Raw genomic sequence first — 11400 nt, 5'->3', positions numbered from 1 at the left:
CTCCAACATCTACTAAATTACTTGAACCTCCAACTGAAGAATTTACTTTCATGCTTAGCTTGTCCATCTTCCTTGTCAAAGCATCAAACTTAGCATTAATCATATTCATAGCATGAAGCTCGAACATACCAGCTAGTTTTTTAATCTCATTCCTCTAACAACTCCATTGGTAGTTGTTATAAGCAATTTTATCTAGAGCAGAAAAAACTTTATCTTCAAATTTCTTCATAAGATCACCTCCAGAAGATGCATCAATTGTACTTCTAATAGCCGGTGAAACTCAATTGTAAAAGTGTTGAACAAGCATCCACTTAGGAATCCCATGATGTGGACATCTTCTTTGCAAATCCTTGTACCTCTCCCATATTTCATACAAGCTCTCATCATCTCTAGGTTTGAAAGAAGTTAGCTCATTTCTTAGCTTAGCTGTTTTACTTGGTGGAAAATATTAAGCTAAAAATGCTTGAGAAAGTTCATCTCATGTTGTGATAGAACCCGGTGGCAAAGAATGTAATCACTCTCTAGCTCGGTCCTTAAAAGAAAAAGGAAATAATCTGAGTCTAATTGCATCATCAGAAACTCCATTTATCTTCAACATATCACTAATCTCAAGAAAGTGTGCTAGATGCACATGTGGACTTTCACTTAGACTTCCCCCAAATTGTGATTGTTGTACCATCTGACACAGTGCAGGCTTCAATTCAAAATTATTAGCTTCTACTCTTGGTCTTGTGATACTTGGCATGAAATCCCCAATGTTAGCATAGGCATGATCCTTCACAGAGTGGTTGTTATTGTTGTTGGCCATTTCTTCTTGTAATTGCTCTTGCTCTTGTGCTCTTTTTTGTTGTTGTTGAGCTTTAAATTCAGCTTTTCTCCTCTTAGATTCTGCTCTTAAAGCTCTTGCTGTCTTTTCTATTTCTGAATCAAAGAATAAATTGATTTCTTCACTTTTTGTCCTTCTCATAAAATAAAGTACCTGAAAAACAATATAAACAAATTCTCAAAGTAAAATGGTAAAAGAAAATAAAATAAAATGCTCAAATTAACTAAATAAGCAATTGTTCAATATAAAAAAAATCAAATCCTCGGCAACGGTGCCAAAAACTTGTTGGGCGTATTCGCAAGTATACGGGTCGTCTCAAGCAATAGAGTGATGAATCAAGTATCATTCCCACGAGGATTTGTTGTTTGAGTACCAAACTATGAATGAAGCGATTATTTGGGCTAATGATTGGTGAATAAATGGTAAATGTAAATGAGCAAAGTAAATTGATTAATCTAATTGGAATGGGTAAAGAGCAAACAAATAAATTCTAAATCTAGATGCAATTGAACTAAATTAATAATGGGTAATTTAAATCAAAGTCCAATTATGTTAAAAGTGATTCCAGAGTTGGGGGTTTATGCATAAATTAATTAGAATTTGTCTTGGGTATTCCAATTTTTAGGGAAAAATAGAGTTTGAAGGTGATTAATTCTAAATTCCTTTGATATCTTTTTCAAGAAAATCAAAGTGTGTTCTAAAATAACCAAACCTACTTTCGTACGATATTTGATTAATTTAAAACTCATTAAGTTTTGTAACCAATCATTAATTCCTCTTAAAACCTTAGTTTATTTCTAAATCTAGGTAATTTTAAGTTCCAATCCTTGATTATCTATCAATGACTTTCACCTTTCGGTCCTTCAATCAAAGATTAACACAATACCCAATGGGTACCAACATTAGGCAAGTAAATCAAGCACACAAGGAAGGAATCAAAACTCATATTTATATAAAATATGGAAATACCCAGTCCAAATCCTCAAATTGATCTAAAACATATTTCCTAACTCTGAAATCTAAAGAGTTTACTCACTCATGTTGGTATTTACAAGAAAGATTGATGGAAAAGTAAAGAAAAACATGATAAGAGGATTAAAATAGAAAAACCCAGGTAGAAGAACCCAAAATTCTGATTTCTGGAGCTCCAAAAGATGGTTGCAACAGCTCCTCCTCAGAAAAATGGTGTCCTCCTCCTCTCTCTATTTGTATTTTTTTTTTCCTTTTGTTTTTTCTTGTTTCCTCTTATGGCAAAAGCTAGAAAATGATGCTTTTATATGGTCCCAAAGGTTGCCCTAAAAATAGATAAGAGCCAAGGAGTGGATAGGAAATGAGGTGTAAAATTATCCAAGTCAGTAGCATTATTCACGTTCTGGGCAGTCTGCTTAGGGTACTGCTTAACCCTAAGCAGCTTCTTCAGCAAATTTCAGCCTTTAGTTGCACTGTCTGCTTAAGGTTAAGTAGACCCTCAGCAAATCTCAATAGGCTTGGAATAAAATGGGTTTTTCTGCTCATGCTTGACTTTCAGCTTGACCTGTGCTGCACCTTAAGCACTGCTGCTTACCCTAAGCAGGATCTCAAGCAGGATCTTAAGCAATTTTCGGTAGGTTTTGGGATGAAAGCTTGAATGTGTAGGATTTAAGCTGTGCTTGACTTGCAGCTTGACCAGGCTTAAAGTTAAGCAATATGACATACCCTAAGCAACATCATAAGCAAAGTCTTAAGCAAATTTTGGCTAACTTGATCTTTCAAGGCTTGATTTCTTTAACTTTCCTCCATGCTCAAGGAGCTCCAAATTTTTTCAAATCACTTTCTAATGCACTCATTGACCCTCAATTTGCCACAAAACCTATTAAAAACAATAAAATTATCAAAATCAAATATAAAGTAACTAAAGTTAGCAAATAAGCTAAAATAAAGTTAAAAACATAAAATATACTAAAATATAAGGGCAAAATGGATGCAAAACTACCCTAAAATGCCTATATGAAATGAGTGCAACAATTATTTCAATTGTTAAATTATTATTATTATAAATTATGCACCACTAAGCATTATGCTTAGCGCGTTGGTTTTCCATCGCGTAAGTACTGGAGATCAGTCCCAGCAGCCGCAGCAGCAGCACCAGTAATGCACTGACAGAGCTCTGACCAGATCTGCCACTGTCTAGAGTCACCTCACCAGTCTTTTGTATTTTGGTAGGGCCTAAGTATAGACTAATATTTTAGTTCATTATGTCTAGTCATGATGTATTTCATTTTGGACTTGTAATTAAACTTTGAGATTGAAATGAAAACTTATAATTTATTATCTATGAATTTCTATATGAATGCAATAGATGATACTTTATTTTTAGATCTCATAAATAATTGTAAATGATATGATACAAGAGAATATGATATGGAAATGTGTGAAATGAATATGGACATGTTAACAGGTGATTAGTGGAACCCGCCAGATGCTAATAAAACAGGGAAGGCTCTGTCCGAGTCTCCACAAAAATAAGTTATATAAAAAAAAAATTTCTACACATGGGTTACTACTTTTAAATGATATTAAAAGCTTACAATAGATATGATAAAACAAGATAGGGTGCTTCGGCACCGAATGTGGCACTTCTTGCTCTGCTATACAGTGGAAGGGTAAGGGGCATCACATTTAGTGGTATCAGAGCAGAGGTTTAGGCAGTCCTAGACCTAAATAGTTAGAAATAAATAGAGTGCATCACATGCATGCGCCTTTAAATAGAGTCGAGGTGACACTAATGCAGATCTGTTTCTTTGTCTATTTTATAGGATCGTATGGCATCTGATCCTTCAGAACACGGACCTCCAGGATCGATAGAGGAGGAAGTAGAGAGTCACGCACCTACTCGTAGTCGGGGGAGAAGTGGTAATAGAGAAGGGTCATCTCGAGGTACTGTGAGTAGAGCCATTCCTTAGCCACAGCCACCTCCACCTCCACAGCCACAGCCACCACCACCACCACCTGTATAGCCACCTCCACCCCCACAGCTGCAACCTGTAAACAGATCTTGACTAGAGAGACTGCGAAAGTATGGGGCAGTTGACTTCAGAGGTAAGAGGGATGATGATCCAGCCGCAGCAAAGTATTGACTGGAGAGGACAGAGAGGGTATTGTAGCAGTTGCACTGCACCCCAGAGTAGCAGTTGGAATGTGCAGTCACTGCTACAGGAGGATGCATATAGATGGTGGGTGACAGTATCTAGAGTGGTACAGCCTGCACAGATCACCTAGGAGTTCTTTATGGCTGAATTTAGAAAGAAATACATCAGTCATGTGTACTTGGAGGCCAGAAGGAGAGAATTTCTGGCACTGAGATAGAGGCAGCTGACAGTCTCCGAATATAAGCTGGAATTTGTGAGACTTAGCGGATATGCATTGGAGTTGATGCAGATAGAGGTTGATAAATGCAAAAGATTTGAGGACGGATTGCATGACAACATCATGTTGATAGTGACATCTCACTACTTCACAGATTTCTCTATGTTGGTAGCATCAGCCCTTGATGTGGAGAGAGTCAGAAATGAAAAGCAGTATAGAAAGGATAGGCAACACAAGAGGGGTTCTGGGTCTGGTCAGTCCGGTTCAGCAAGCACAGGTAGTAAGAGGCCCAAGGAGTCTCAGGGCCAGACTGAGGGTCGGGGCAAGAAACAGAAGTCTCGGTTTGCTCCAAGGAGAGGAGGAGGACAATATGGTGCATCAGTGCGCAGTTCACCTAGTGCAGCTACACGGGGATCAGCCCCACCACCTGCTTGTGTTAATTGTGGTAGACCCCACAAAGGAGAGTGCAGATTGTTGATAGGTGGATGTTTCAGATGTGGGTCTACGAATCACTTCCTGAAGGATTGTCCACAAAGGAACACTAGTGCTCCCACTGCTCCACCTCAGATGGAGAGGTCTGCCCCAGCAGCATAGAGGGGTAGAAGACCTGCGAGGCCTGATACAGCTGGTACATCACAGAGACCTATTGCAGAAATAGTGCAGAGGCAGGAGATTAGGGTAGCACCTCGTGCTTATGCTATGAGAGCTCGAGATGAGCCTAAGCCAGCTGATGTCATTAGAGGTATATTTTCTCTTTATGATCTGCTAGTATGTGCATTGATTGATATGGGTTTCACACATTCATATGTGTGTATCACACCACCAGTTGATAAAGGGGTACAGATAGAGGAGTTAAAGGAGGACATATAAGTCACAAACCCTTTAAGCTATAGTGTCATGGTAAAAAAGGTCTACAAGGGTTGTCCTCTGAAAATACAAGGGTATGAGTTTTTAGCTGACTTGATTGAGCAACCATTCCATGAGTTCGATGTGATATTGGGTATGGACTGGTTATCACATCATCAGGCGATGGTAGATTGTCAGCTAAAGAGGATGTCACTATAGACAGTAGATGGGGATGAGGTTACAGTTGTGGCGAAGGAACGGGTTGTCTTTCCACCATCATATCAGCCACAACAGCCAGGAGATTGATAAGAAAGGGTTGTGAGGCTTTCTTAGCACATGTGGTTGACACCAAGAATACTAGCCCAAGCATGCAGGAGATCCCCACTGTATGTGATTTTTCGGATGTGTTTTTGGAAGAGTTGTCTGGTTTGCCACTCGATAGAGAAGTGGAGTTTACCATACAGGTTATGCCGGGTACTGCACCGATGTCCATTGCTCCATATAGGATGGCACCTACTGAACTGAGAGAGTTGAAAGTTCAGTTACAGGAGCTACTAGACAAGGGCTTCATATGCCCTAGTGTGTCACCCTGGGGAGCACCAGTGCTATTTGTGAAGAAGAAGGACGGTACCCTTCGGCTATGTATAGACTATCGGCAGCTGAATAAGGTGACTGTGAAAAACAAATACCCTTTACCTAGGGTAGATAACCTGTTTGATTAGTTGAGGAGAGCTGGAGTATTCTGCAAGATAGATCTCATATCAGGCTATCACCAGTTGAGAGTGAAGGAGACAGATGTTCCTAAAACTGCTTTCAGGAACTGGTATGGACACTATGAGTTCCTAATGATGCCATTTGGGCTGACAAATGCACCAGCAGCTTTCATGGACCTAATGAACCGCATCTTTCATCCCTACTTGGATTGGTTTGCTGTGGTCTTTATAGATGATATCTTGGTGTATTCTAAGAACCGAGAAGAACATGATGAATACCTGAGAGTAGTATTACAGACACTGCGGGAAAAGCAGTTGTATGTTATGTGACGCCCCTTACCCGTCTACAGTGTAGCCGAGCAAGATATGCCACACAGTGTGCCAGAGCACCAATTCACATTTCCATTACAATTTACCCTTTTTAATTCATTAATTTACAATTTTGATTAATCTAAATTTTTCCACAAATTTTATAGAAAATCCGGTAGAGTGCCAGCTATAAATTGGAAAAACAGTTCTTCTGAACCTGTTAAAAGACACTTCCAATAGAATTTTCAAATCCAGAACTCCATTATACACACATCTCAATTCAATCTCAAAATCTCAACACTATTTTCAGAATTTTTCTGTTCACATCATCAGCTGAAGCACATTCATGAATATTTCTCAACATTTCATTTTTCAACATAATATACAGAAAACTTCAATAATATAGAATTTCATATATTTACATTATCAAATAATTTCAAGAGTTTATAGTTACAATCCAAAACTAATACAAAATGCAAAATACAAAATGCCACCCAAAATCCTAATGTCCTACCAAGTACACTGCAGATGTGAGGTGACTCTGGACTCAGTATGCAGCTCTGAAAGTTCACTCGGTCTAATGTTTGCTGGGCTCCCCAGCTATGTCTCCAGTACTTGCGCATGGCAAAAGCGACGCGCTAAGCAATTCTGCTTAGTGGTGACAATATAAAATAAAATAACTAAAATAAAGTAAATATGCAGAATGTATGTTTACTTTTTTTTTGGTAGACTTAGTTTCTAATATTTATTGCAGTATTATTCGATTAAAATTTGGTAAGATTTATTATAATTGCCCGAGTAACCCATACTAGTCGACTAGACTGGATAAACAGGTAAACTGGTACTGGGTACGAAGTACCTCAAACCATTACACCATCGGTCACATTGTGTCCCCCGGTGTACAACAGAACAGCTAATAAGCTGTAATAATTATCAGGGATAGAACCGAAATATAACAACTCAATCAACATAGCCAAAGGCTATTATGTCACAGAATGGCACGTGAGGCCATAAAACACAGAATGACATGAAGCCATATGCAGTACTGCTAATAGAACCCTATTGGCATGCCAACCTATCCAAACCAATCTTGCTAAGGTGTACTAGGGTATGCAGGTAACCCGGATTAGGGAAATCTTTAGGTCAACTTGGTTTGGTTTTATGGGCATAGTTTCTTCACCAAAGTTGTGCCATTATGTGTCTAGTTTCATGTACAATTGGCCTTGCACCAATTGAACCTCCACAACTCCAGTTATTACTGCCTAAACCTGCTGGACTCATGCCCAGTCCTACAGGTCACCAAGGGCAGCCACACTAACCTCAATTCCCACTACACAAACTACTTCATTTCTGATTCACACACAGCCAAATGGTCAATAATTGATCATTAAAACCTACTTTCACCATTACATGATCAAAGTCTCAATTTCATCCCAAACCTTAACTCAACTATCTCAAACCATGCATTTTAATTTGCATTTCATTACTCCACTTAAGAGATGTATACTAAGGGCAGCCATACTACCATTTTAGCTTCATGAAAATCATCAAAACCTTACCACATCCAACATTGCCGAAAATATGGGATGGGCATATACATGGTATTTATTAAATTTCTTTGTAATTTTGCACTAAATCATACTCCTTCAACATGAATTTAAAGAGAAAATCAAGTTTAAGTCACTAACCTCTAATGGAGTGAAATTCAAACTTGCTAGGGTTCTTCTTTTTCACTTCTTTTTGGTCCCAAAAGATTCACCAAGATGAAAGAACAAGTTTTTGTGTTGGAAAACTTAGGTTTTAATGGGTGAAAACCAAGAAAATCAAGCTTTGGTTAGCTTAAAAATGGTGGACAATGGGAGATGAGTGAGACGGCAAGAAGAAGGGATAAGGCTTTCTAATTTTTTTTTCCTTTCTTTTCTACCCATTAAGTCTTTTTAACTAATTTAATGCCATGTGTCAACATTGGATTGGGTGGGAGAATTTTAATGACATCATTATGATGTCATAATTCTAATTTCTTTCATTTTTCCATCCTTTTCTTGTCTATTTAATTTCAATTAAATTTTTAACAATATTTATTCATATTTTATGTCATATAAATTATTTATTTAACTGGACAAGTTGGCCAAAAATCATTTCTGAAGATAAAATGACCAAAATGCCCTCCGTTTGGCTTAACGAGCTAAAATTATCTGTACCGATAGAAAAATTTTTCGAAGCATTTTCTTGGCATTCTAATGCCATAGGAACCTCAATGACCCTTATCTGGAGTCCCAAAAATTATTTTATAAATTTTCCCCCGGGTCTAGGGTTGTTAACGGCCTTCACCGTCACTTCCCCTTCAGGTTACTCATCACTGGGGTTTCGGCTCGTTTAACCTTAGTGTATTTCATTCCTATAAATTTTCCTTGATTTTTATGAGCATTATTGAGTTTCTTTATAAATTCCCACTTTAGTCTAATTATAATTTCAAATATTCTAGCTGCTCGGACCGACATTGGTCACCGAAACAGTAGACTGTACGGACTAGCTAAAGTGAGGATGTTACATGTTAAGTTGTCCAAGTGTGACTTTTGGTTGGATGAGGTATCCTTCCTTGGACACATTGTGTTAGCAGATGAGATCAGGGTAGATCCAAAAAAGATTGAAGTAATAGTTGAATGGAAGCCTCCCAGAAATGTAACGAAAGTCAGAAGCTTTTAGGGGTTAGCTGGATACTACAGGAGATTTGTGAAGGGATTTTCCCTTATAGCAGCCCCACTGACTAAGTTACTGCATAAAAATGCAAAGTTTGACTGGAATGATAAATGTCAAACCAGCTTTGAGAAGCTGAAGGCTATGCTTACAGAAGCTCCAGTGTTGACACAGCCAGAGTCAGAGAAAAACTATGTAATCTATAATGATGCCTCTCACAATGGGCTTGGGTGTGTTCTGATGCAGGAAGGGAAAGTAGTTGCCTATGCTTCTAGACAGCTAAGGCCACATGAAAAGAACTACCCAACTCATGATCTGGAATTGGCGGCAATAATATTTGCATTGAAGATATGGAGGCATTACCTATATGGCGAGAAGTGTTACATCTACACTGATCACAAGAGTCTAAAGTACTTGCCAACTCAGAAGGAACTCAATCTGAGACAGAGGAGATGGATTGAACTCCTTAAAGACTATAACTGTGTGATCGACTACCACCCTGGGAAGGCAAATGTTGTGGCTGACGCCCTAAGCAGGAAGTCAATGATGGCTTTGAGAGCATTGAATGCTCGGTTGTCTTCAGCATAGGATGGGGTACTTTTGGCTGAGTTGTGTATAAAGCCAAGTTTGTTATAGCAAATACAAGAAGCACAATTAAGGGATGAAAAGTTGCTAACTTTTATGGGCAGAACTCAAAAAGGGAAGGAGACTGATTATGAGTTGAAAGGAGATGGGTGCCTATACTATAAAGGCAGAATATGTATACCAAGAGATGAGGAACTGAAGAAGAATATCTTGAAAGAGGCGCACAGTAGCTTCCATGCTATGCACCCAGGAAGTACCAAGATGTACCAAGACCTGAAAACACATTATTGGTGGCCTGGAATGAAGAAAGAGATTGGTGATTTTGTGACTAGATGTTTGACATGCCAGCAAGTTAAGGCTGAGCATTAGGTTCCATCAGGGTTGTTGCAACCTATATCCATACCAGAATGGAAATGGGACCGCATCACCATGGATTTTGTGAAGGAGCGGAAGCATTAAAAATATAAGTTTATATCATTGAATTCAAAAATTTTTCACCTAGGGTCACATGCATCATGCAAGATTCATTTTTATCTATTTGATTTCAATGATAAACAGCGTATTAAAACTCTTTTAATATGTTTTTGGATCTACATTTACCATTTAAGATTTTAGAATTAATCAGATTAATTCATTAGAATCCTAGATTAGATCAAGAACAAGTGCACTAACCTTTTGATGCACTGCAGTGTGTTTGGCACCTTTGGAATGCGCCTTAGGACACCAGGTGTTGTCCCTCTAGCTTTTCCACACCAAGATCACCAATGGCAGCCCTTGAACAGCTTCTAAAGCTTTCCAGATCAATTAGAAAATTAAGTTTTGCCTTTTATAGATGTAAACAGGACACTAAAAATGATTTCTAGTATTTTTAATTCAAGAGATTATTGTTTAATCTCTTTGAAATGATGAGAGATGAAGAAGAAGAGAGGATGAGGCACTCAAAGGTGGCGGCACCAAAGAAGAACAACAGCTTATATTTTTGTTCTTTCATCTTTACACTTATATAGCTAGGTCACCACTTAAAACCCTTGCCACATGTCACCTTCTGATTGGCTCTAAGTTTAATTGACCCAATCATATTGTGCCAAGTGTCAAACCTATATTTAATCTTGACTTTGATCATCTTACATGATTAAAAGACATATGACAAGCTTATATGTAGTGTCATGTGTCACCATCTCACATGTTACCCTGTGAAATGACCAAAATACCCCTGCGTCTTAATTTTGAGTTCTCAACCCAAAATAATTATTTCTCTTCTTCTAATCAATTTATATCAAATATAAATTAATTAATTAATCTCTATTAATTAATTTTTCATTAATTAAATTAATATTTAAGCACTTTAAATATAAATTTAACTTATACTATACATCCAATAACCAAGATTTGGTTTCAAGCCATGCTAGGGACTTTGCATTCTAATTGCAAACTAAACTTATTTAATTAATCAATTAAACTCTTTAATTAATTAATTAAATCATATTTAATTTGGTGATTACTTGTGTATGTGTGTGACTTACTAGGCTCATCACTAATTGGCAATGAGACATGATATCAACTCTTAATATCATCAGAACTCTTTCTTAACATAAATGATTTCTCTAAATCATTTTATGCACCTCATAGACCATAGTTAGCACCTAGCATAGCATGCCATGGCCACCCAATTAGTAATAAGGTTTACCTTAAATAAACCTATAATCATAAGTTACCATGCACTAGAACCTCTCTGTTACAAAATCCTAATTCGAGCTGGAGTCATGATCCATGTCAAACCCCATTTGCTATGAATATTATGTTCTCTTTTAATTCCAGTTCTTGATTAAAAAGATTTTCTCATAAGAAACTCTTTTCTGAATAAATCTATCTGTCCTGGCCAAGAACTTGAAATATTAAGAATAATTAAATAAACATAGGATTTTATCCCTATTTACTTAGAGGAACAGATTCTATCTTGATCAACACCTACCTCCATACATAACTAGTAGAAGCCAACACATGCCCACATACTCATACACAGTACAAATATGAAAGCAGTATCAAACTCAAACCATCTATATACAAGATAATTGTGCT

At 37.6% G+C, this 11400-nt stretch overlaps 1 non-coding gene across 1 annotated transcript; it reads left to right on the top strand.

Annotated features, from left to right (window-relative positions):
• Window positions 1-317: 317 nt before the first annotated feature.
• LOC131172437 (small nucleolar RNA R71) lies at window positions 318-424 on the top strand. The gene has a single exon (XR_009142914.1). It is a non-coding gene; the product is annotated as a small nucleolar RNA R71 (small nucleolar RNA).
• The last annotated feature ends 10976 nt before the right edge of the window (window positions 425-11400 follow it).

This window comes from Hevea brasiliensis, chromosome 13 (assembly GCF_030052815.1).
Source record: "Hevea brasiliensis isolate MT/VB/25A 57/8 chromosome 13, ASM3005281v1, whole genome shotgun sequence".
Lineage (NCBI taxonomy): Eukaryota > Viridiplantae > Streptophyta > Magnoliopsida > Malpighiales > Euphorbiaceae > Hevea > Hevea brasiliensis.
This window is presented reverse-complemented; position numbering and strand designations above follow the sequence as displayed.